The 26,621-nt window shown below is 41.9% G+C and overlaps 1 pseudogene; it reads left to right on the plus strand.

Annotated features, from left to right (window-relative positions):
• Positions 1-1,483: 1,483 nt before the first annotated feature.
• Positions 1,484-26,171, plus strand: LOC137664069 (very long chain fatty acid elongase 7-like; annotated as a pseudogene).
• Positions 26,172-26,621: the final 450 nt, after the last annotated feature.

The following is a 26,621-nucleotide window of genomic DNA, read 5'->3' on the forward strand; positions in this document are numbered from 1 at the left end:
AAGCAAAGTCTTCTATTTCAGATAGGCCATGCATAGACAGAGATTAAGGATGGGCCATAACAGAACTGAATCTTTTTGCTATTGTAAATGTAAGGCAATTTCAGGAAGGTGTCTGCTGCTTTCTGAACAGTAATTGCATCAGAAGGACAGAGATCAGAACATTATGTATTACCTATTGGCTACACAATCCACCATTAGAAGTTGGAAAGTTGAATTGTTCATTTTTTGGCTCCTATAAATATCTGCTCTATTTGGCTTCCAGATCACTGGGAGCAGATGTACCACATCATTTGTTCAGCTCTGGGGCCTCCAGCATAAGGACGTGGACCTGTTGGAGTGAGTCCAGAGAAGGGCCATGAAGATGATCAGAGGGCTGGAGCACCTCTCCTATGAAGACAGGCTGAGGGAGTTGGGGCTGTTCAGCCTGGAGAAGAGAAGGCTCCAGGGAGACCTTATAGCAGTCTTGCAGTACCTGAAGGGGGCCTACAGGAAATCAGGAGAGGGACTTTTTACAAGAGCATGTAGTGATAGGATGAGGGGGGACGGTTTTAAACTGAAAGGGGGTAGATTTAGATTAGATATTAGGAAGAAATTCTTCACTGTGCGGGTGGTGAGACACTGGAACAGGTTGCCCAGAGAAGCTGTGGATGCCCCTTCCCTGGAAGTGTTTAAGGCCAGATTGGATGGGGCTTTGAGCAACCTGGTAGTGGAAGGTGTCCCTGCCCATGGCAGGGCGTTGGAACTAGATGATCTTTAAGGTCCCTTCCAACCCAAACCATTCTATTAATTCTATGATTAAAAGAGGAAAGAGGATTTTGCAACCTCAATTTTTATTGCTACTATAAGTACTTTGGTAGTCACTGTATGGGGAATTGGACCCTGCAGAGGTTGCAATGTGTATGTTAGGATTAAGTCCTTTGCAGACATGGGCAGGATAAAGGTAGGATTAGGCAAAATGTGAATAGAAAGTAAAGTGGTAAGAGTTAGGGAGACATCCTGGTTTGGCAGTTGCCTGTTGACTACCACATGCCAGCGATTTGCAGGCATAATTAGAGTGAAAGATTTGGAGATGAAAAAGAGTGAGACAGCAGGCATACCAGTTTCTGTGGGGAGGTTTCTCCAGGTGTGGGGCTGAGACAGAAGACATGAAAGCATGCTGGCATCACAGAGAAATTTAGGTAAGACTAATTTGATATAGACATCTTTGCAGAGGGAAGATGATATGAGTATCTTCCAAGTGAACACAAAGAGGGAGATGTGTCTTTAGACTTTCAGGATCCCCATGAGGCTGACAGATTTTGGTGTGGTGATTCAGAGCATCTGATTTCAAACTGAGTATACAGATGATTTGCTTCTAATGCCAGTATTTTAATTACAAGAGTATCCTCTTTCTTGTAGTGAGGTCCCCAGTCATTTGTAGGTGGCCTGCAAAAAATCTATGCACCACTTATATCTCTCTGCAGCCTCTGAAGTAGCACCTAGTATGACTGGCATGTTTGATGAGCTTGGTGCATATAGTGGAGGAATATCAGTAGATAGGGTACAGGTAGAAAAAAATAAAATCCCTTCTCCAATGGCAGTGGATGCTCAGTGGCAAGTACCATTATGTACTTTCCCTTCAATAGGAACAGCTGGTGAGAATTAATTTCTCAGTTCAGTGCTGTTGGTAATTTTGTGTAGGAGTGAAATGGAAGAAGAAAATTCTCAAAAGAACTGAAAAATTCAAGTCTTGCAAAGAGAGAGATTTATAAAGGTTTTGTATTCCCTTGATTTCAGATGGGAAAACAAGAGACGGGCCATCATTTCAGATCAGACAGCCGCAGCACTGTAGCCTTATTATGTGGATACTGCACTAGTTGCAGCAGCAATTAAATATGTGTTCTGCCCATGTCTCGTGCAGATTGTAAATGCTATGAGATCTGGATTTGGAGACCCATATGCTGCTTATATCAGAACTAGCTTTGAACAAGCTAGTTCATTCTGTGTGCTTTGTAGAGCTCTAGGACTAGAACAATATTCCTGGCACCCCTTGGGTTGGGATTCCTCCCTCCAGTTTTATTGCCTTGATTCAGAGTTCATCATCAGTCACTCCTCCTATAGCAAATGGAGAGAGAGGGGCAGGTCCAGAGGGCAACTCCTTCCTAAGACTGACATCTAAGTTATGGCAGATAAGTAGGTTACTGGAGGTTACTCCTATTTCTCTGTGCAACTATTCCTGGGTCCTAGAGTTACCAGTTCAGGACTAGGCATATAAAGCTAGGTGAGATTGTCCCCAACCTAATGTCTAAATGAAGGCTCATCAGTTCCACCTTTTCTTTTTTTTGGCTTCTCACTTCTGGCTAAGATCTTAGCATAAAAACCTTGTTGCTATCACCATTCCTAAAGGCTGCAATTTTTATAAGAGGCCATTATTACCGGATTGGTCAAGACATTTTTCAGCTCATTTCTGGGAGATTTTTGAATGATGTTTGGGATCAGCATTAAATCCCTTCTCCTCACCAGTCACAGTCCAACTTTGAAACAATACTAATTCAAGACATGATGAATGGTCAGTAGATTTTTGTGATGAAAGTAAAAGGTTTCTGAGTTCTATAGGCCTAGAAGTTGTTTGATAGTGCACTTTTGGAGATAGGGCTGTTTCAGGCTCCTACAATCAAGACTGATGCCCAGTTGCAAAAGCACGTAATGAGAAGAGTCTTATCTCAAAGAACTGGTCAAGTAAGTAGGCAAGACTGATAAAAGGTGGGTGTAGAAGCAAAGAGGACTCAATTCTGATGCTGATACATAGGTATCTAGTGCCACTGGAGATGCCTTAAAATAGCCCTGATACCCATGTGGAGCTCACAGATATGACACAGAACCTGCAGGAATCCTTTGCCTACTGGAGCAGTGGGAAGTCAGGTGAGATACCTTAGGACACCCTGAACATCAATAGGTTCCTATGCATGGGCAGCTGAATCAGTCCTTAGAGCTCCCCTAACAGATGCTAAATCAGATGTAGACATCTAGATTTGGGTGTCTTGCAAGATGATTCCCACCTGAAATCATTGCCCAAGGTCATGAAGATAATAGCCTCAGAGCCAGAAGCAGAACCTTGGTCTTACACCCAAATTGGCCGAATGTGGCTGACATGGCTGTACACTAACTGCAGGTCACCTTCAGCACCCTCCTGTGAAATAGGCAAGTTTTTCTTCCATTTTACAGATTGGGAAACTGAGGCATAGAAAGGCTGAATGACTTTTCTGAGACCACAGAGTATGCTTCATATATCATATGCAGAATAATTAAACTGAAAAATCTATCCTGGTAAAATTAAAATTCTGTGTTTTAAGACCATAATTTACACAAGAGCTGCTGTAATCTTCCAGTCCTATGCATAGAGACAGGCTGCTCAGTACCTCTGCCAAAACCTTTCTTTCTGTAATCTGTGCTAAGTCTTCCAAGGTCTGTGCAATTGGTTGCATGGTGTATAAGTGAGGCAATCAAGAAACAGAATCTCTGTGCCAGAAGGAGCTTCTTCCTTCAGCTGCTTCACTGTGCATCTTAGAGACTTCTGTTTGCTCTAAATAAATATGAGTTTGAATTTTTTCATGCAGAAGAGCTTTGTGGACTAGACCCAAATATACTGAAAAGTTTGGTTAGGTTTTCAGAGTGTTTTAATGATGGTTGATTGTCACCTGAAATCACTATTTCTCCAGAAACATATATGAGCTGGTAATTGCATATTAGCAAAACAAACCAAGTCATTCAATTATTATTCTGTAGGAAATGCTATTGCTGTAAAAATGTCTATTATTCTGTTACTCATTGTTGAGAGTACTCAAAACCAGCTGTTATTTCTGTTGTTAGCAATTGAAAGCTGATGTGATTGTTAAAGAGTGTGAAGTAGGGGAGATTACACAAACCTCCCTCAACAAATATGCTCATGAAGATGCCATTTCAGAAGTTCAGTTCTTTGGAGGACAGTCTTGCCAAGGAGCAAGGTAGTGCTTCATCTGCTGGTAGTGTAGACAATAGGATCCTGTCCTTGAACTTCTCAAGACTTAGGTACACTAACGCTAGGAGGTATGCTATCCCATAAATGGCTGTAGACCTTGTTTAGCAGGAGTGCAGATGTAGATATCAGCTGAATGAGACATTTGGGTTTTTTGCCTTCTACAGCTCTGACATTTACATCTTATTGAAGCCTTTCTCCACCTCCCCCTCCATGCCAGATGAAACTGGTCATGAAAGTGCCGCCTGAGATGTATACTGCAAACTAGTGGTGTACATCTTCCTTTGGACTTCATCCCTGGTCAGGTGGCATAAGTTTCATACAGAAGTGTCTTCGTTTAGCCCACACCCAGGGCTAAACAATAACAGTTTTTCTCTCACCCAATATCCCTTCCCCAGCTGAGGAGGAAATTGGGGAAAAAGAGGGAGACTTGTGGGTTAAAATTAAACAGATTTAATAAAATAAAGAAACCAATATAAATGATAACACAAAACACACACAAAAAGATACTTAGCTACAGAGTTGCAGCAGGTTGTTCCAGGCATACCAATCATTAGCAATGAGGGAAAAGGGAAGCCAGAAAAGAGGAAAGCAAAACCAGCCCCACCTCTCCCCAGCAAGCCCTCCCTTTTATAGTGAACTTGATTGTTAATGATATAGAATACACCTGTGGTCTAGCCTGGGTCAGTTTCCCTGGATTTAGCTGCTAATGGCCCTGATCACTGTGGCTGGCCATAATCTGAAACAAAATCCCAATGAAACCAGGACAATAAGTTACAAGTAATTTTAAATATCTGCATATAAAACACTGCATACGAATATCTGCATGCATAAAATGCTTAAGAAGTTTGGTTCAGTTAAATTGCATACAAAGTGAATTCAATGACATTCAAGTTTTCCAAGGGCCAGGTATATGCAAGCTTTAGAAGGTATCTGGCCACCTCAGATCTTTAAATGTGTGCTGGTAGTTAAGGTTGTGGTGCCTTAACTGCTTAGATACTCTTCAACCCACCTTGAAATTCCTGCTGCTGTTATTTGGTGTTTTGTTGATTTCAGCAGGCTGGTGATAGCACTTGAAGGTGTGTTCCACTGCAGAAGACATCTTGTCTTTCACTGCTTTCACTATCACCCCATGCATCCCTGCAGTTTAGAAGCTAATAAAGAAAGTCAATTGGGTTGATTAGTAAACTGTCTTCATTTAGCCTGCACCAGGGGCTAAACAATAGCAGTTTTTCTATCACCCAATGTCCCTTCCCCAAATGAGGAAGGGAACTGGGAAAAAGAGGGGGAGACTCATGGGATGAAGTTAACCAGATTTAATAAAATGAAGAAAATCAATATAAATGACAACACAAAACAGACAAAAATATACTCATCCACAAATCACTGGCAAGTTGCTCCAGGAATCACAACAACTCACAGGGAGAAGAGGTAAAGAGAGGAGGAAAACCCCTCTCTTTTATAGTGAGCTTGATGTCAATGATATAGAATACACCTGTGGGCCAGCAGGGTCAGCTGCCCTGGATTTAACTTCTAAGGGCCTTGATCACCATGGGTGGTCACAAACTGAAACCAAACCCCAGTGAAACCAGGACATAAACTTAGTCAATTTTTTTCAGGCAGATTTGTTGTTGCTTATTGGTGTTGTATTAGCGTGGCTTACACCTTTGTAACACTGTGGAAATGAACATAAATAGGATATCAGATCTGAGACTTTCCTGCCCTATAGCACTTGGCCTGGATTCAGTGGATAACTGAAATGATAACATACTAATGGTTTAAAGATCGGAAAAGTAAAAAATAGCTCTTAAATTTCATGTAACAGCTTGATTAATAGCAAGAAGCAGTTCTCATTTTTCAAGCAATTTTATCTGTATTAAAAGAAACTTTTTAGGTGGGTAAGTAATTTTGATCTAAGAGAGTCAGTTAAAGTTCTCACAGCTACAAAAAGCATTGCTAAAAGAGATGAGGTTACAACCCATTAGGTTTTGGACTTTACATGTGTACCACAGTATATATCCTTTGTAAGAAGTGTAGGTAAGAAAAGCAAAGCACATAGGCCTGTCAGATCTGATAAGCTTCTGCTTTGGTGTTGAGAGCATCACCATGACATAACCTGGATCTCCAGATGAAACTGGCCCACTGCTCGTTGTCTTTCTCAAGTATTGAAACAGGTCTGCTTTGTTAATTTGTGTTTTTAGTACAGTTTTGTTTGGAAGGAACAGCAATCAGAGGAACAAATAACAAAAACTACATTGTCTAGAAGCTCTCAGAATTGTTTTACTGTTGGTCTTTATTAGTGATAATAATTTTGTGGCAAACACCCATGTTATATGCAGGAGATATCCAGGTTTTAAAATAGTTAGTTAGAATATGCAATCTTTTAAATCTCTGATTGACTTGTCTGAGCTGTCACATATTGCACATAACTGAGTTGCTTATTACTATGGCTGTAATCCATGTTCCTGCAATACCCTTTTTTCTTGACAAGTCACTGAATGAAAAGGCCAATTCACTTTGACATTCAGAGCTTCACTAATACTGTTTCAGTGAAGAGGCAATGTTTTCTTCTATTTAGTTTTTTCTGAAACTGAAAGCCCCAATGGTTTTTGTGTGTGGTCCCTGTGGAGCTGCCCTCACAGTTGTACTGACATCCATCAAATGACACCCATTCTTGGAGTGTAAAAGTGCCATGTTACTGATGTCATCTGTCCATCTGCCAGCTGTGCTAGTGAACATCTGCAACAGTACTACCAGGAATATTTCAGGAAAAGGGCAGGTTTTAAAAAATGAAATATGCTTCATGGTATTTTTTTTTAAATTTAATTTTACATGAACAATAAAATACTTTGCCCCAAATGAAATGTGTTTGTGAAAATTCACCTCAGCTGTATTTTTTTCACCAGGTTAAAAAAGTTTGATGGAAAAGTTTGTGTCTGTAATTCTGAGTCTTATGCATCAATATAAATAGCTCAACAGACATCACTTGAAGTTACCAGATAGGAGCAATAAAATACAGTCCCGTCTACACATAATAGACAGAAAGAGCTGGTCTGATTGATTCACACAGATAAATAACCGAAACTTTTTAAGGACTTGGCCACCAAAACTTTAGAAATGAAACTTGTTGGTTAATGGGCAATTAAAAACTTCAAGAAAGGGCCTTTATAGGAAGGTCTGCAAAAAATGGTATGTAAAGTTCACTATCATTGTCTCCCTGAACCTGAATCAACGACAACCTGGATCAACAAATAAAACCCCAATATGATACTAAAGGTCAGTCAAACCTTCTCCTAAACTGGGTTGCCCTTCTGACCCCCCCACCCCCAAAATGCAAAGCCTACACCCTAAATCACCTTTTCCAAAATTATCTGTTTAATTTCTTTCATAGTTTCCACAAGTCATGGAAACACAGTAGTTGTCCAGCAGCATCAATAAGTGATGTGTTTTAATGAAAAACTACTACCACATGGTATGTCTAATTATCCTGCTTTCAAAAGCTAATCTTTGGTGTTTTACCCTTCAGAAGTGGTTGTGATGTATCTGATGACAGACACAATACAGTAATAAAAGGTATGATGCTATTCTCTTTTTTCAGCGTTCTGCTAATAAACTGTGCCCACTGGGAAAATAAGAGGGCATATCTACACCCCAGGTGCAGGTACACCTCAGGTGACCAAGCAGAACCCCATCACTTAGCTTTGTGTTTTTTCTTGGTGGGACAGAGCCAGGGTGCTGGTTCTGCATTGGTACCTCCACATGGGACTGAACCACATGCACTGCAATTACTGACTTGAGCCACTGCCAACTAAGGCTTTCCGTGTTTTTCCTTGATACAGTTGCTGGAGAGCACGGAAGGGGAAACTTGGTATTGCTGTCAAACTCCTCAAAATTTTTTCATATATCTTTAAAAACAGCAAATATGACTCCCCCAGGGACAGAGGCTGGATATGAGGGGGTGACTCCATCTGAGTTTGCTCTGCCTTCCCTGAATGAGTGAGTGGGTAGGTGTTCCCACCATTCTCCACTCCCTCATATTGTGTTTTGGACTTATTTTGAGTGCACAAGTCCCTTGTGATGGGCGGAAGGAGTGCTCCAAACAGACTGTTTTCTGGGGTCTTGTCCAGGCTTGATTCCCCATCTTTTACTGTTTGAAAAACTGTCATGATATGTCCTGAGGAAAACTGCATAAGAAGTGCTGGCCTGGCTCCCACTTGGCCAGGCTCCCACTTGGCCAGGCTACCAAGCGTGACACTAAAGGTCAGTGGTTCACTCCTGTGGAATCCCAGTCCTCTTCTGCATTAGTTTTCCTCCCCTTTCCAGTCCCCTAATCTGACAAATCATGTGGGGAGAAGCAAGAGAGGGAGGGGGAGGAGTATGTGATGTAACCTCTGCTCCGGCAAAGTTATGAGACAACACCATGGTGCCTGCAGCTCACGGTGGTTTTACAGTGAGTACCGCCAAGAGACCCTGAACCATGTTTAAGAACACTTAAGAGCTGTGAAGATCCACCATATCTGTGTCAGACCTGGCAGCTGATGTACTCACCTCACTCGTGGAGAAGAAAGCTGAGCATGGCGTCTCCTTAATGCTCTTGGAGCTTCTTGTTTTGCTGCCTGCTGCATGCACCCGGAGTGAGAGGAGCAGAGGCTATATACTGAGGACACCCCTGAAGAACGGGAGGCACGAAGTCAGCTGTGCACTGCTGGGGTAAGTCTGCCTCTGCATCCTGTGTTTTCCCGTTCATTTCAGGCTGAGGGTTTGGGGGAAGCAAAGGAAGTGGAGTGGAGTGAGCTGGGATGCGTATGGATTGTCTGAGGGCATGTAACCGTATTAAATCCCTGCTGCATTGACTCTGAGCCAGCTGATAATCACTGACTAATCTCTCTGCTGGCAGATTCTGCCCAGATTACAAGGGCGTGCGTCTCTGTGTCGGGATCTGTATGAGACATGCTCGTGCTGAGGGTCTCAGCATATGTGTCAGAGAAACACACCAAAAATGGGTTTGACTGTAATGATTGACTTCAGGAGAGAAATTTGTGCAAGGATGCTTCTGTCACTGACACAGTGCTGTGTGTGCAGTTGCAGGTCAGGCTGTGAGGTCTGCAGACAGTGAGGTATAGGTATAGCAAGTTTTGTTACTTGTTATGTTTCACCAGAGTAAATCTGTATACAACTGGGATACAGAAAAGCCTTGTTAATTTTAACAGGTTTTATCCAGATGTGCAAAGTCAAAAGTACAGTTGGTAAACAGTGCCAGGCACACTCTATGCATATGTAGTTCCAGCAGAACTATGTGGTCAGGGTATTAAGAAACATTTTATATTCATACGGCTCCTTGAAACACATTTATACCAGTATAAGAGCCTTATATTAGGCTACAGTTTTCCCTGTCATGTAATGCACGAGCTACTGTGCTGCAGGGACCCAGTGGGCACAGGAGAGTAGGGGACAGGCCCAAAGGAGGCATGGGTACTCTTATACTCAGCAATCTATGAGAAGTCAAAGGAGAAGATGTGCTTTTCTCAGCACCAGAAAGAGAAGAAACTGGGAGGAAGCTAGCCCTGTGTATTTGCTAATGGAGAGAACTAGAGCAGATAGGGCAAGCTGTTGAAAGTAACTGCAGTAAAGTGTTGTCTAGGTGAACTTCCAAATGCCATTAAAAAGGTCTCCCTGCTAAAGGAAAGAAGGGAAGAGGAGAAGCATCATATTATATATGAGTATCCTATTTTAATGTACTATATTGTAGAATATACACAAGATAAAGCAAAACAAACAATTTATAAACTGGGCCTCAGAAAGCCAAATAACCAACGTAGGTCAGTTAACATCTCTGGAATTGCAGCAGTACTGAATTATTCCCAAACTGCCTGCTAGCATGATGAATCTCCAAAAATGCTTGCAGAAGAATGCAGTTATGCCACCTGGTGTATGTCCTTGCATGAATGTTGTGGTTACACTGCTTTAAAAAAATATCATGTGATTCATATCCCAACATGGTATTTCACATACAGCTACTCAGAGTATTTCTAGAGGTGAAACTTTAACAAAACAACAAAATCTGGAAATAGAAGTTAAATAGCTAATCATGACGGGGGGGTCTCTTCCTTCCTTTTTAAACGTGACTCTGATCCTGGTCCAAAATTTCAATTTCTACAGAGAGCAAACTATTTTATTTTCATTAGCTGTAGTCCTGAGCCTTTGTCTAAGGAGCTTCCTTATGCAAGACTGAGTGAAGGCTAGGATAAATGGGATTAATCTGATCCTGGGGATGCTAATTTTAGTGTCTTTCCAGAACTTGTGATGGCTTCAACTTGGTGGAAAACTCAGGAATTCTACAACTGGGTCTTTGAAGGTGGAGGTAGGTAGAGATGCTGTCTTAAATAGAAATTTCTGCATAAATAGCATGATCATGAAGAACAAACCTACAAGGAACATGATCCTCATATGAGCCCATATTTTTTCCACTAGGCAGATATTCACTTTTTCTTCCCCATGACCATGAACTTCCTTTAAGTCTTGAAATGTAACTCAGGGACACCCCAGATGGATCACAGTAAGTATTGAAGGGATGGGGGATTTCCCCTGCCCATAGTGGGGAACTCTCAGCAACTTTCTGTTCAATGTACAATGGGCTCTGACAGGATGATGTGCAAGATGTGCTCAGGATTCCCTATTAAATCTGGAATATTAAAGAAAGTGAATGTTTTAAAATGAATATTCATGTGTCATGGGAAAGCTTAGTAGACCAAAGAGTTAATACTTTGAGGTTTAAAATCCTTGTGATGCCAGTAAAACCTATTATGAAAATATTGACAGAAACCACTCCTCAGTGTTTGAGATTTGACATTTTGCAGTTAGGAGACTTCAGATCATCAATAGCTAGAGGTTCTGCATGTCCAGTCTGGTCCCACAGGCCTCTGTTGGATCCCCAGAGTTAAATGTAAGGAAAAGCCACAAATTGGGATGACGGTGGAATGGCAGGCCTGCATGGTGACTCTGATAGGGGAAGGACACGGGGCATACTGCTCAGGCTGTAAATGTTTCAGGACTTGAATTTCAGAAGAGAGTCTAAATTGGGATTCAGGACTTCTGACGGACTGTTAAATCCAGAAGTAGGATATCAAAGAGCTCTTGACACAGCCCATAACAGGAATAGTAAAGAATTGGGAGGTTTAGAAGGGATGGGGATTAACAGAGTCGTGTGGACAGGGATGGCATTTTAAAAAAAATATCCTGAGCCAAAGACTAAAATTCAATGGAGGACTTCTGCAATGATCCCAGAGCTAGAATAGTGAAAGGGGTCTGGGGCTTGGGACTGGCAGGTCAGGAAGGAAAGACAGATGCTGAGGGAGTTTAGCAGAGCAGTGACCACACTGGGAATAGGAAAGGAAAGCATGGATGGGAACTGGGATGTTTCTGCAGATATAATGTATTCTGCATTTCCATGGGTCAGGGATGAGGCAGGATTAGGAGGAGGTGGCAAGACAGAAAATCCGTTGAGTTTCCTTTTGCTGTAGGACTGAAGAGCAGTTTTAGCACAGAGAAGTGTTTTGTCATTTTCCAGTGAAATGGCATGCTTTTAAGAGACTTCACCCTATGAGTAGATATAAAAATGAAAGAGTAGAGAATGTCAGATGTCCTGAGCATTGTGGGGAAGGAAGGAAATAGCACCAGTGATTGAAACAATTTTATTATTTAGCTGTAACGATTTACTCTCTTGAAGATCCAGGAACTGTTTGGTTTGTTCTGTGCATCCCTGCTGCATGTGTCTTGAACTACTTCTTTCTCCCGTATGTGGGACAGTCTTGCAGCCTGTGATGAGGAGTCCAGCTCATGACAGGAAAGGTCTGTTCACTACTGTGCTGCAGAAGGATGGTGCTCAGCAGAGCAGTCTTCTAGGTGTTACAGTCCCAACCCAAATGTCATGCTAAAGCCTTATAGCAGAGTCTGGCACATGGAGCTCCAGGGTAGGAGAAGGACTGTGGTACTGCTTTGTACAGACACATGAGATACCAGTTTTCTTTTTGCCAGAGAGCATGCCGCAGAAGCGTGCTGAAGAGAAGTAAATATATTTGCCATATGCTGTATGGCATGTGCCAGCCTTGGCTGCTTGCTTTGCTTTTCAGATCCAAGGACAGACCCATGGCCCTTGGTGCATTCTCCACTTCCAGTCACACTTCTCTTTGCCTTTTACCTCTTTGTCATAGCACTGGGGCCTTACTACATGCATAAGCAGAAACCACTGAAGCTGCAAGGCCTGCTGATGGCCTACAATCTCATCATGATGATATTATCAAGCTATATGTTTTATGAAGTGAGGAGACAGGATTGGCTCCTAGGTAAGCATCTGGGGAGCATCTGAAAGCCAGAGCCATTTCAACAGCTTTTGCTGATGGACTCTAATGAAGGCAGTGGGAGCCAACTTGGACATGTCTACATTTTGCCACAAGAGGAGCAGTGTTGCCCTGTTGAAAGCATTTTTTCCAAGCATACCTCATTTCCTCCCATTTCTAAATCTTCCTCTCATTCATAAAATTAACATTGAATGGTTCCTTAATGAATGAGTTGAAAGTTGAGATCTCCCCAGTAGACACAGAGCATGCGGAGGATGTGGAACCTCCTCATTTTGTCTCACATCTGGCTGATGAGGGACCCGTCTCTGAGAATGAGAACTGCTTCTCCAGTCTTATACAGTCCTTTCCAGGAGTGCCAAGCACACTGCAGCTTCCTGCTGCCAAAAGTATTGATGACATTGTTTTCTGCTTTTTCTCAATGCACAAGCCTTTCTACACGCCTTACCCTAGTTTATGTAGGCCACTGAAAACTCTTCAATGGAGTATAGCCAAATAGGTTTGAGAAACATTTTGATGTCAACAAATTTGGCCTTTCAGTTTCTAACACAATTGTTATATCTAGTTAAAGCAAATTGCAATTTTTTTGAGCAAATACTACTCGATCTGAGGACAGGTATGAAAATTGCTTGTCTGTGTTTGATTTTTCAGTTATACTCGTTACTTGGTCCAGTTTTTGGCTTTCCAATTAATAGGCAAATGCAACCAGCCAAAACAAAACAGTATGAGCTCTTTGCAAAGGAAAACAGTTTACTTTCAGAAAGATTCTGAAGCCTAGAATTCACTATTCCTGATGAAGCATTTTTGAGCACTCCAGTGATTACATGAAGAGTTACAAATATGCCCAAACCGAATTTTCTTTTTCAGATTCCAACAAGGATGTGAAGTACTTTGTTTTAGGTTTTTACTATTTGCTCAGCTGTATAAATTACACAGATTTTCTGTCGGTGAGTACTAGATTGATACCCTATTACCTCAGCATTAATATGCACATCTTTTTTGAACAGACAGCGCTGAACAGAAAATGGATCTCTATTGCTTTTTCTTTTGTTTCAGTTTCTGGTAACTTCAATCTTGGATGACTATAGCTACCTGTGCCAGCCAGTGGATTACAGCCAAAGTGAACTAGGAATGAGGGTACAGTTCTATACAAAGCTTGCCTTAGGCCCTGGTCCTCCATGGGTATGCAGATTGCTTTGCTCATAAACAGAAATTTGCATGCCCAAGAGGGCTTTTACTCCAGTTTGTTGCTTGTAAATCTAATTCACTAAAGTGTATGCTTCAACAGTTGCACTTTGCTTTAGTTCTCTATAAATTAATCATCTCAGTCAACGTAGCCATCTAAGTTCCCTCTTTGATCACTGGAGAGAGGGTGACCCTACCACCTGAAGATAGATGTCTAATATAGATACTGCAAATTACCTCTGAAATATATGTGACTCTTTCCATTATTATATAAGGATTCTGGGTGATCTCTATCAACAAGAAAACAAATTTTTATATCCTCAGCTTTGCATGACATAAATCTTACTCAACATTTCTTTTAGCAGAGGGATTTGGCTAAAACTATTCCTTGTCTGGTCATCACAGGGGGAGGTTGGGTCCCATCAGCTTCAGCTTTCCAAAATGTTGCATGAGTTTTTTCTGTTTGAATTCAGAGCCATTATGCTTTGCTTGCAGATATAACCAGTCTTTGAACAGATGCAAGCATGGATGTTATCTTTTCACTTTTTCAGATACTTGCCATCAGGCTAGAAAGTTTCTGAGCAGCTCACCCTTGCCTGGTCAAAGAGCAAGCAACTTAGCAAACCAGTCATCTGACCAGCCAAAGGAACTCTGAATGCCTTTCTTCCCCCGAGATCAACACTCCTTCCTGAGCTCCCCCCTCTAAAGAAAGCAATAGCCATAAAAGATTCCCTTAGTTTTTCCCCTTTGCTGTCGATCCCAGGTGGGCAGAGTTCACATAGTGCATAGTTGAAAATCTCAGGCAGTGAGGCTGAGCAGTGATTTTGCTTTGAGGTCTAACAGCGTTTCCTTGTGCTGCCCAGCAGATGGCAAGAGTGTGTTGGTGGTTCTTCTCCAAAGTCATCGAGCTGCTTGATACCGTAAGGAGGGCTCGGCTCGGCTCCATAGCGGGACTGGTGCTGTAAATAAATCACTCCCTTGTCAGAAAGGGGCAGGGTGCCAAAAGCTAGTGTCCTCAGTTGATCCTGTATTGATTTGGTTGATGCTTTTCAGTAAATACTGTTTTCATGCATTCTGCTCTGCCTGTTTGTGGGGATAAGGCTGATACTGTTAAAGAAGGATCAGCTTCAGCATGCTGGTTTTTGATGGCATTTGGCCTGCAAGAGTCCAGCACCGCCACTGGATATCATACTGCTGGGCTTCCTCAGAAGTTCCTTTCCAGAACAAAAGAATCGCTGCTGTCCCGTTTGCCAATCTCTGTCCCATTGTCTGCACGTATTCAGTCCCCAGCACCCTTCCTGCGGGTGGGCATTCTCTCCTAACCACAATGCAAGGGGAGAAGCTTTAAATGTGGCTATTGCCAAATGTCCCTCAAAATCTTAGCTAACAGTTGATTAAGGCTGCCAGACAAGATCTGCCATTGCCTATCATCTGGCTGAATAATAGTGTTTAGTTGGGCAGTAAAGAAATTGAAAATGTATGTGTCCTTGTATTTTTACTGCCACAGATTATCCCAAAAACTGTGGGTTAGAGGTTTGTGTCCCATGTGAAATTGAAAGTTCATCTGAAGACAGTGTTATTTCTTGTCTTCAGGTCTCCTATATTATAAATAGTTGACTGAACTAACAAGTGAATCCCATCTCTCCGCTTGGTCAGCAGGAGTAAGCTGTATCCTAGCCTGTCTAAGACTTCACAGTCTAGTGCTCTTTGGGGGCTAAGTTGACAACACACTGTCTGAAAAGTGAATCAGCATGTGGAGCCCTCCTAGGACTATTGCCAGTGCATTGACCAATTTTCTCTCTGTTTTCATCAGCAACAAAAGCAGCTTTTTGACGGTCCTGAGTCTCTGAAAAGCAGATTCACTTTTTGTGTGTGTGTGTGTGTGTGTGTGAGTGTGCGCGCTGAAATACAGTGACCTGACACATATGCATCTGCCAAAATCATTCTCTTTACTAATGCAAATTCCAGAAGGGTTTGGGCATTCAACACAGCACTTTTTCTGTGGATCACTCTCTGGTACCAGTAAACACCTAATCTATGTCCTGAAAAGGACCAGACCCAAGCAGCTGCAAATTGTATGGAAGCTCAGTCAGAGACTCAGATGTGTCCTCTTTGGACCTTTGGACTTGAATCCAAAGGCAAAAATAGTTGGGGCTCTGTGGAAGAAATTCTGCCCTCCAGTTCCTCCCCATTCCAGATAACACAGAATCAATAGATTCTGTGTTGAATTTCACCAGTTTTTATCAACAGCAGAGGAAATGGGTTTGGGAGATTCAGAATCATCATTAACTATTTTTATCACTTTTTAGTGTAAAATCTTTTGTCTAAACACATCAACTCAAGATTTTCCTTTGTCTGGCTTCTTTCAGGTTTTCTTTATTCTGCGCAAGAAACAAGAACAGATGACTTTTCTGCTTGCATAGCATCATGGCACTATGCTGTTCAACTGGTGGTCAGGGGTCAAATACATGCCTGGAGGAAAAGGTATGCTTCTGTAGGCACCCTGTGTTTCAGTTTTTCTTGTGCTGTGGAGATAGCATAAGCAGTGCAGATGGGCTGACTGGCAGGTAGGAAGCTCACCTACTTCCAAAGGTGTGAAAACCACGTCCGTTTCAGTTGATACCATCTGCTCAGCTCTTTGGGCTATTTAGACTGCTATATTCACTGCCTCATCCAGAACGAGAATGTGCCAGTCATTCCTTGTCCAAACAGAAACAATAATATCCTATACGAGGTCTATGTATAACTCTACCCAGACCAGCACTCCTTTGGTCCCCATTCAGCTGGGCCTGGTGCAGCAGCCCAGGTTCTGGCTCTCCATTTCCTGCTCTGACTGTGTCCAGCCTAGTTCTCACTCCCTTTCTGGTCTGTATCCAGACTGCTTCCCCTTTTTGCTCCACCAAAAGAGAAGCATCTGAGTACTAGGCCACTATAGGTAGGCCCTACACAAGATGCTGGAGTATTCTTTTTTGGGAAGCTACATGGCCTTGACACCAGAATGGTATGAAATGCTTAGGTCAGATCAAGAATTCTCTCCTATGCCTTTGAAGCTCTTTCTCGGTCTCTGAGCACTAAATATGGGATGGATATATGCTGAAAGGATAAGGCAGAATATGATATGCTTCCTAGGCAGAGTCTGGATTGAAGGTTCATGCATAGGGGTGATATGATGTATTTTGAAAGCATCACCACAGTGGCTGTGAGCTCATCACAGGGTTAGTCTTGAATGGTTTGTGTGTCTTATTCATCCTGACTTCTTTACTCCTCAGCCTTCTTTATTGGGATGCTAAACTCCTTTGTACACATCTTCATGTACAGCTATTATGCCTTGGCCAGCCTGGGACCACAGATGCACCGTTACCTGTGGTGGAAGCATTACCTAACCATCATGCAGCTGGTAATTAATTCCACGTGTTCATCTCTGCACTTCTGTGTCTTGGATGTGATGGTCCCTGCTGTCTGCCTCTGTCCCCACACTGGCTCAAGTCTTGCTGTTTGATGTCTATGGAAGTCACCATGTCCTTAGGTGTCCTAATGTACCATTATGAGAGGTGAACTGATTGGTGATGTGCTCTGAATGGTACTCTCACAAAATCAGCAAGAGGCCTTCAGTGACCATATCAACTAATAAGCTCTCACCTTTGTAATGAGAAGGAGAAAAGAAAATTAAAAATTAGTCTTCTCCCTTTTCTGTTGTATATGGCAGTCTTTTCCCCTCTGAAGCCCTGAAAACACAGCTTGATTTTGAGAGGTAACTTGGGAAAACTTTGAATTCTCAGTAGGGCAGGAAATTGGGCAGCCTTCATTCTGTTTCTTCAAAAAGGAAGAGTATGTCTAACTGCAGGCAAACATAGGTGAGTTAAAGAAAAATACGTGAGTTTTACTCTTTCCGTAGAGAATTCCTTTGGATTTTCTTTTGCTTATTTCTGAAGAGGTGACAAATCCTGACAACCTTGTGGTTTTTCAAAGATTCAACATAAAAGCAATGTTCCAGATAAGGACAATGATTATAGTTAAGCATGTGGGTGAGTTAATTCCACACAAAGAGAGCTTATGCAAACAGGAAGTATGCAGTTACCAGAGAAGAGAAGGAAGAGCGAGGGTAGATGTAAAATAGTGGTGCACTGAAGGCTGGTCCAGAATTCTTATTTATCCTGAATGGCAAATGCAGAACAAGAAAGAATTGCATTAAATGAAAATATATTTGTAATGCAAAATATAGCACTGGAAATCAGGTTTTATTTAACTTACTTTCAGTAGGTAGAACTCATTGCTTCAGAGTATTGAGACAGGTGATTTAGTAAAATATAAAAAAAAGGATTAATGTTTACATGATTAAAAGTAGTATCTGTAGTTCCTCTCTGTAAGCTAAAATACAAATCAAAATTGTTATGGGTACAATAATCTGATTACCATTGGGGAAGAGAAGGACTCTCCCACATTTAGTTTCCATATTCCAAGATCTCAGTTACTGGCTGGTGGCAGAGAAGTGGCACAAGGGCAGTGGTCTGTTCCTAGGCAGGAGAGGCTGGACTCCAAACCTGCTCCTTGCAGCAGTGGGCAAACCTCAATGTTTGGTGGGCACATGACACCCTTTCATGTTGGGAAAACACTGTTGGGCTTGAAAGACAATATTTCAGGGATGTCTGGAGAGGCAAGCAGGTGGTACTCTGGGTTGAGGACACTACTAGTGTGTTGTGATACTCTTAATGATGGACCAAATGGTCAGTTGGGGTATGTCTCATGTAGGATCCCTAATCTGGCTGATTCTTTTTTCCCCCTCTTCCAGTGCCAGTTTGTAGCCATTGCTGCTCATTCTTCCTACAACCTCTTCACAGAATGCCCATTCCCCGATGGCTTCAACACTGCAGTCTTCCTCTACATTCTCAGCCTCATTGCTCTCTTCCTACAATTCTACTATTGGACGTACACTAGGGGAATGCAGGAGAAGCTAACTTAAAGAAAATCAAAGAGGAGAGCGAGCACAGTTTGATGAACTTGCACATTCTTTGCTGCTTCTAACATGATTGTATGAAAAAAATGTATTTGGGGAGTGTGTGCGAGGCTCTTGTGTGCAGACTCACAGTTGCCTTCAAATATCCCAAGTTAGGAAGAAAAAAGGAATGACATAAACTCAGGGATTAAGGTATCGAGGAGCACACTTAATTGAAACTGATGCAAAGCCAAGCCAAGTAGTCATCAACACAGCAACCTTCATGAAATTAGCACCAGAAGGATCTCCTCCTTCCCTTCCACCTGTTAGCTCAGTTTGCAAGGTCTAGCATCCAACCATGACTCCTTGGCTCATTTCTTAGGCTATAGAGGGTTTCTTTGTGTTCATAAGACTATCTCAGCTTACCGTTCTAGATCAGGCAGGATGGATTAACTTTATATCCGCATAAGCGTGAAAGAAATTGGACACTACATTGTCCAACTGGACAGGTACCTCTATTCTTCCCCTGTTCTGAAGACAAAGAAGGCATTATTAGCACTTTCATCCTAAGTAGGAAATTAATACAGTAAGAATCATCATGTACCATTTTCTGGAATGCTTATTTGCCAAAAGCTTATTTGCCTTTGGTTGCTCTCATAACAACTGAGAATTTTTCATCCATGAAGACTACTTGGCATTGCTCCTTACACACGCCATATTTTTTAACAGAAAGAATAGATCGAAGTTCCCTATTCATAACTTTTTTCCTCCAGTTTGGTATTTTTTTTTCTAAATTTTGCTTCTCATCAAAGATAAAAAGTTTTACACCACCACAAGCAACCACCTCCACTACGTAATTGTACAAGTATTAATATAAAATGTGTAAAGTCAATTCATTGGCTATTGCAAAGCTGCATAGCTCCATTGACTTTATCACATCACTTATTGGCTCCTTTTTTGCTCCTAAATCAATTACAACCAGAATTTGGCACTTACCTTCATCTGCAGGCAGTTAAATACTGCTAAAGTTTTGATCTGCTAGTGCTTTGAAAATCCTAAATTCAGATTTAAACTACAAAGTGGTATTTATTTATTGCATTCTGCTTTGTTGATTTAAACAAGTACTATAGAGTAGTGATTTTTTCACAGTTGAAACACGAAGTTCTTGAAGGAGAGGATTAGAATTAGTAACATGGTGCATGGCCATTGCCAAGCAAAATTCACCTCAAATGTAGAGAGGTCTAACTCCTCTGGGAATGTCCAGAGGATTAGATGCTAGCCTGAACCTAGCAAATGGAGGTACACAAAAAAAATTGTATTCTCTACAGCAATTTGGAGTTTAGTGGCAATGCAAAATAAATGTGAATTGTTCATCACCATGTTCATGTGCCAAACCTTTCCTTTAGCCCCTACATGCACACATATAAGATAAAACTGTATTCTTCCATTCCTTGCCCTCCTGCCCTTCACACACATACACAAAGGATTTGTTTACATTACTACAATAATACATCATAAATGTCATTCCATTGATTTGAATAGTCTTTATTCTGATTTTCACTGGTGAGTATGAAAAGCAAAGCAGGGCTTATTTTACATCTATGTACTAGCCAAATATTTCTCCACAGTACTTACTTACTATAGAAATTGAACTGCTTTTGCATACTAGAATGCTACTTTTGTTAAAGCTTTAGATCATAAACCTCTGGGTGGGTCCTCCATTCTTCCCTTTGTTTGGTAAGGCAGGAAAAAATATCTGCTGTGTATCTAAGATACTACATTCATCTTGGGGGTTTCCCCAGAGGCCCTTCCAGCATTGAAGACTTAGTGCAAGTGAAGCTGTTTCATTACTCCTATCCATTTAATGATTCACTTATGGCCCTATCCTGCTTAAACCATTGGTACATTTGGCCTCCTAGTTTCATGGTAGAGCATACCTTCCTGCAGCTGGCTAGATTATCTGTGCTTACAAAGAAACCTAATGAATTCAGCTCTTTTTCCTATATGTGAGGGGATCATGAGTAGGTCTCAACCTGAGTTTCCTGTCACATAAGCTTTTTCAGATTGTAGCTAATAATTTCAAGAGCTTCACTAATAATTTTATATCAGAGTGAGCATTAAATATTTTGATTTTCCTTGATTCATTCATAATTCATGACTGCTTAAAAATTAGAAATGAGCAGGAAATTTGGATGAGATTACTCAATGTTTTTGCAAATCCACTCCTTTTTAAAATATATAAATTTGTAAACATGTCATTTAGCGTTTTTTAAGCAGCCTATGCAGCTTAATTTGTGTCTGTGTATGACAGAGGTTAATGCAGTGGAGTCTGGACTGTGTCTGGCCACATAGCCGGTAACAAAATACAACAGTATGAATTTGCCACCTGACAACTTGCAGTAAGTGACTGATCACCTAAATCACACTCCAGTGTAACTATTTGTCCTAGACACGCAACCTTTGATATATCTATTCCTGTCCCTCTTCCTCACAGTCTGAGTGAGTGGCCTGATCTTGCACTTTTGAAATGGTAAGAGCTTTTTGTCAGTGTGACTTCAATGGCCACAGGATGAAAATTAGGTATTTGCAGTTGGGTGATAAGAAGGGATCAAGTTTGCCAAGAAACACCATGCTTTGCATACCTAAATAGATATTGGTATGGAGTACAGCCATTACAAAAGCATCGATACAAACAAAGTTCACTTGTGAGAGTATTTGCACTAGCAGTAAAGATAAAATTGCATGGGTATAGCTGAGTGGCTCTGTAGGTCTTGATTCTTCGCTCTTTCAAATTGCAGTCACTTGTCTTAATTTTTCTGTTTTAAAGTGGGATGTCACAGTTGGCACTGTCCTCTTGGGGCATCCTGTTGTGACAAGAGCAAAAACTTGAGAGTAGAGGTACGTGCTCCTGGAATTTAGAAGAGAATAAAGGCACAGAATGAGATTTCCCCTTTAAGAACAAGTCCCTAGAGTTAAAGATTACATCACAGTAATGCACTGTAAGTCAAAAGGACTGAAAATTATAAATTGCAAGTTTGGATGATTCATGCTGTCTGGCAGAGTCCAAAGCTTTGAGGGTGAATTGAAAATATCCTGTCGCAGCTGAATTTATAAAAACCTCTGGGCCAAATGCTGATTCCACCAATATCAATGACAAAGCCTGCAGATTTCACTGGAAACAGCATGGCACAGCTGTGTGAACAGCAATGCACTCAGCTATATAGCCTGGTTTTTTTTTTTTTGTGAGCAGACTGTACTGTTATTTAAGCTTAACAGATGACTTTTACGGGCATGGTTGTGTGCAAGTCTCCCCCTTATAAAATGTGGGTCATTATACGTTCTTAGAGTAGTTTACCTTCACAAGAGGTAAAGCATAATGCAAGTAGTCTCTTTAAATGAATAAGCTTGATATCTGCTAGTGCTCAGCGTCTTTCCTGCTGTTCAAGTCAATGTAAATTATGGATGTTCTAATCAAATTACTTTTGAATTAACCAGACCATTTACTCAGTGCTTACTTTCTCTCTGAAGATAAATGAGAGGGATTCTCATTTTAATCAAAACAAAATACAGAAAAGAAAATCAATTACTATTTAATGTTTTTTCCATCAGTGTGTGATGTAAAGTTTCCAGAGGAACTTGGACTTAAAATTGCAAAACAATGTAAAATGCAGGAACATGGCTGGGTTTTAAGTATTGGATTTTTTTTTCATGTATACTATCAGAAAGTATGGCAGCGTGTGGTTTTTAAAAAAGGCAGAATTACTTTAAACAATTAATTAAGCAAAACCAGGATACAGTAGATTGCTTTGTACAATAAATAAATATCTGTTGATACAGATGTAAAAACACCTCCTAGCCAAACATTAAAAAAGATCAGCCGACCCTATATATAGAACAGTGTGAATTTGCTGAATTCACTAATGAATAACTTCATGGGTTAGGCCTTGATAGATGGAGTGCTCACATCCAGATGTTTACTGTGATTTGTCAATGGCCTTGTACTTAATCCTCCTGAACAGGAAATAAGAGTCTTTTCTCTGGGGTCTCCCTTGGGGACTGTGGCAGTCTCTCTCTCTGGCCTGAATCTTCTCAACACAGGATCAGGCTGCTGGGGAATTAACCAAGTGGAGGAGACACGGATTTGCCTTTAACCCCTTCGGTTTCTTCTTGGCTTCGGATTGATTTCCTCACCATCTGCCATGATGGGAATGTTATTTAGTCAACACACGGAAAAGAAAAAAAGGAGTCACCCATGTTGTCCCATGAGGAACATTTGTGGGGTCCCTGTCTCCACAAAATGTGTCAAAGATGACATGTCTATTCCCACCACCACTAAGCAGGAGGGCTATGGGCAGATCAAGCCTCTAGATGCTGGTGTATGTCTCTCCATATCTTACCATTGTATTTTTATTTTGGTGAGGCTGCAGCTCCACAGCCACTGTCAGCGATAAGGATGGCCCAAGAGGGAGTATTTGTGAAAAGACTGGAGGTCCCCAGGGTGTCCTTAGTCAGGTATTCTGGAGCATGTGTAGTGTGTGTGTAAGTGTGTGTGTGTATGGGTAGATGAACGCAGCCTCTGCAGACTAACCCCATTGCTCATTTCTCAACCTGTGAGGCCCCACATGTGACGGGTCACTCATTTCACTGTGTGGGAGCGTCCCACTGAAGGACAGCTCCCAGCAGCAACACTACTGCCATTCCTCCTGCATAATCACATGTTTGGGTGCTGTTCATCAGCCCATGATGGCCTGGATCAGCCAGTTGCATCTGTCCCAGTGCCCAAGAACAGGGGGAGACCAGTGAAAAGCTGAAAATGCAGCAGAAGATGGGGCAGCAGTTACAGCAGTCTCATATGTGGTGCACATGATTACACAGGTCTGAGCATGGTCATGTATTATTCATGTCCCTGGCATGATGCTGTGCAGGGCATGAGGATATGGTCCTTCTATTCTCCCCGTGGAGGGGTTGGTAAGGTAGCGTTGGGGATACAGACCTGCCTTTAGGTGAAAGATAGGAGAATCTCTAGCTTGGACAGTGTTTCTTATTCTGCAAAACTTGTGTGAGCCTCTCATAGGTGCTACTGGTAAAGTAGGGAATCTTAAAAGAATCACATTTAGGCAGCCCCTTGATGCTGCCTAACCAGGAGAGTCCCATTTACAGCCCTGGGAGAAAACCTGCAAATGAGGCTGCAGGATAAGCCACTAGTGGTGCTGTGTGGAGCAGATGTGGGAAAAAAAGCAACATCCCAGTCAGAGGGGATGACCACAGGCATTATAACTGGATTCGAAGAACTGAGTGGCAGCGGGAGCTGGAGAGAATGGTAAGTTTTGGTGTGGATGTGCTGGAGTGTATGGGACTGATTGCGTGTGTGCATGTGCTCAGGGTAGAAAATACTTTTTGCTAAATGACAAGTATGGGGACAAATAAATTCTTTGTCAGGGAATGCCTGGTTAAAACATGAGTAGCACATCTCAGCACTTGGTATGTCCCACTACTCTGCATGTCATCCTTTCTCTCCAATACCTTGGCTTTCTGCTGGTAGGACCGCCCTTCAAGAAAGTGGTCAGAGTCTTTTCACCACACACAGAAAGCTAAATAAGAATTGCCCTTTGAAATTCCTTGCTTGGAGTAGATGCTTCTTCCCCTTTAACATCATCTCCTCACCCCTTTTTCCCCTCTTCCTTTGTACCCACATACACAGATACCATACCAGATTCTCAGAATTGTTAAAGCTGCAAAGAAAGTAGTTATATTCTACTCAAACACTATACAGAGCAGCTGTCTTTTCCTGCTGTATCAATTAATAATGTTCATTTTCTTCATAGGGTTTTCAGTGAGTCTTTCAGCGAGATGAATGCGGGCAAATCTGTCTTTTTCTCCGCGCTTTAGCATAATGCCATCTGCCTGCAAATTCAGGATGTGAACACTGCAACACAACATTTAGAATGGCTAAAAACTTGGATTTTAATCAAGGGGGCATTTAAATTCAGCATAATCTCTCCCAGGCGTCAGAGAAGTGCTGCTCCCTGTTGTTGATGAAGGAAGGGGAGAACGGATACAACCATTTGAGATGCAGCAAGTTTACTAGCCCTCTGTGCACTTTCTTCTGCTCTGCGCCCATCAGCCACCCTAGGCTGTGTCCCCAGAAGGCTGTCTGCCACAGTCTTGAGCATGCTTACTGCATACAGGAATTTTTGAAAGTGCCTCTAGGATTGAGAAGGGAAGTGTAGGAACAGGGTTGAGAATGGATGTGGGTTTTTTATGAGCGCTGCTTGAAAGAGGAGAGGAGGTCTCTGATGATTAGCATGTATATGTCGCTCTAGAGGGCTGGGGTTTGTTCTCGGAGCCTGTGGACTCATCTAATGCAATGACAGGTCACATAAATGCAGAGTGGTTGCAAGCAAAGACTAAATGTAACTCCTGTGGGAGGAGATCCCTGGAAAGGGGTTTTGCAGATGAGGAGCAGGGTGTGTATGCAGGAATAGCAGGCTGAATGAAAAAAGCACACAGGTGAGGGAGCAGGCACAGGTGCCAGCAAGTCACCTCTTTTGTGTGGTGTTACTGGTTATATTCGTACGCAGATGAAAGCACAGCCAAGTGTCTGTGGATGCCTGCGACTGGCTCTGTGAAAGGGACATATTCACTGAGCAGACTCCAACGGTGTTTGTTGCGAGGGCCAAAAGCCACAGTTCCTGGGGTGCAAGTTATTAATTTTGACTGACATTGCCTCCGGGAAATCTATATGAACTTGTCGAGGGATGTTTCCTCTTGAAATAAATGATTATTCCTGAGGCAAGGTTTGGAAGGAGAATATCTTGCTTTAGAGGAGCTGACAGGGCTGGAAAAACAATAATTTTCCAGTGTGCGAGCCCTTCCTCTGGTTATAATCCTTGACATGCATTGACAACAGATCAGCTGTTACTTGTTGGGGTGCCCAGGTGCGTCTGTATTTATTGCAGAGTTTGCCAGTCCCAAAGGGTATTACACTACATTTTGCAGTTTTGATACATTATTCCATTAAATAACTGTAAATCAAAGGGCTGTTATTTTCAAAGGGCTGCTCTAGAAAACTTATCTGTAATTTTGCTTCTATGAATTACTTGTGAGAGTGAAGTGGTCCTTTACTTCACTGGCACAGCAGCATAACAGGTCAGCGATTCTGTGCTCAGTTCTCAGAGGTAAATTATAGAATATGATCATGTCATGGGCAAATCATCACTTACAGTAAACATTTAATATAATTATGGTTTTCTATTTTGGCATTAGTTTTAATATCTTTGGGCATATTTCATACACATAGGTAATGTTTTAAATTAAGTGAAAACCCACTAATCCAAGTGAATCTAGGTAAACTATTCGATGGAGCTATGAGTACTACCATAAGGATTCAGTAAAAATGTCACTGCAGTGATGCCAACTGGAAGGCAAAATGGTTTTTCACTTAATATTTTCTATACTTGATTTTGTTAGAAACCCAGAAACTCCACAAGAGTAGAGTGGTATATATACATATAGGGTTTAATCCTACAGTATTTGTATACATATTTAGTATATTCCCCTGTAGAGCTTGAATAGATGAGTTCACTGTTTGAATATAGAAAATAAGATTTTAGCATTGATTGTATTACTGAACTGCAATTGAAGACATTGTGTAAAGCTGCTTCAATTCCTTTTCACTAATAAAATGTGCATCTACTGAAACGTATCAGCCTTGGATGTGGGTTTAAGAATGCATCAAGGGGAAAATACGGTCGCGGTTTGCAAATGCTAACATGAAGGTAGCCTGGTAGAAATGCTGTCTGCTGGCTTTGGAAGCACCTCTCGGAGCTGCACCAATTCCATGATAAACTGCGGGGAGGAGAGGGGAGAGCAAAGCAAAGCGAAAAAAAAAAATCCCCAAACCCTTCCTTTGTTCTCATTACGCTGGGGAGAAAGGGGAGGGGGGGCACGCGCCAAGAGGCGCCAGGAATCCCCGGGGCTTTCGATGATGATTTTCATTATAGGTGAGTGGCGGTTTACAGCCAGAGCCCTGCGTGCGCGCAATCCCCTTAGCGAGTAATCCACGCGCGGGGGACGCACCGTAATACCCTGCTGCGGCGACGGCCCCTGCCCCCCTACCCGGGCACAGGTGCCCCGCGGCCCCGTCACCCCCTCC

The sequence above is a fragment of the Nyctibius grandis genome, chromosome 5 (genome assembly GCF_013368605.1).
Source record: "Nyctibius grandis isolate bNycGra1 chromosome 5, bNycGra1.pri, whole genome shotgun sequence".
Lineage (NCBI taxonomy): Eukaryota > Metazoa > Chordata > Aves > Nyctibiiformes > Nyctibiidae > Nyctibius > Nyctibius grandis.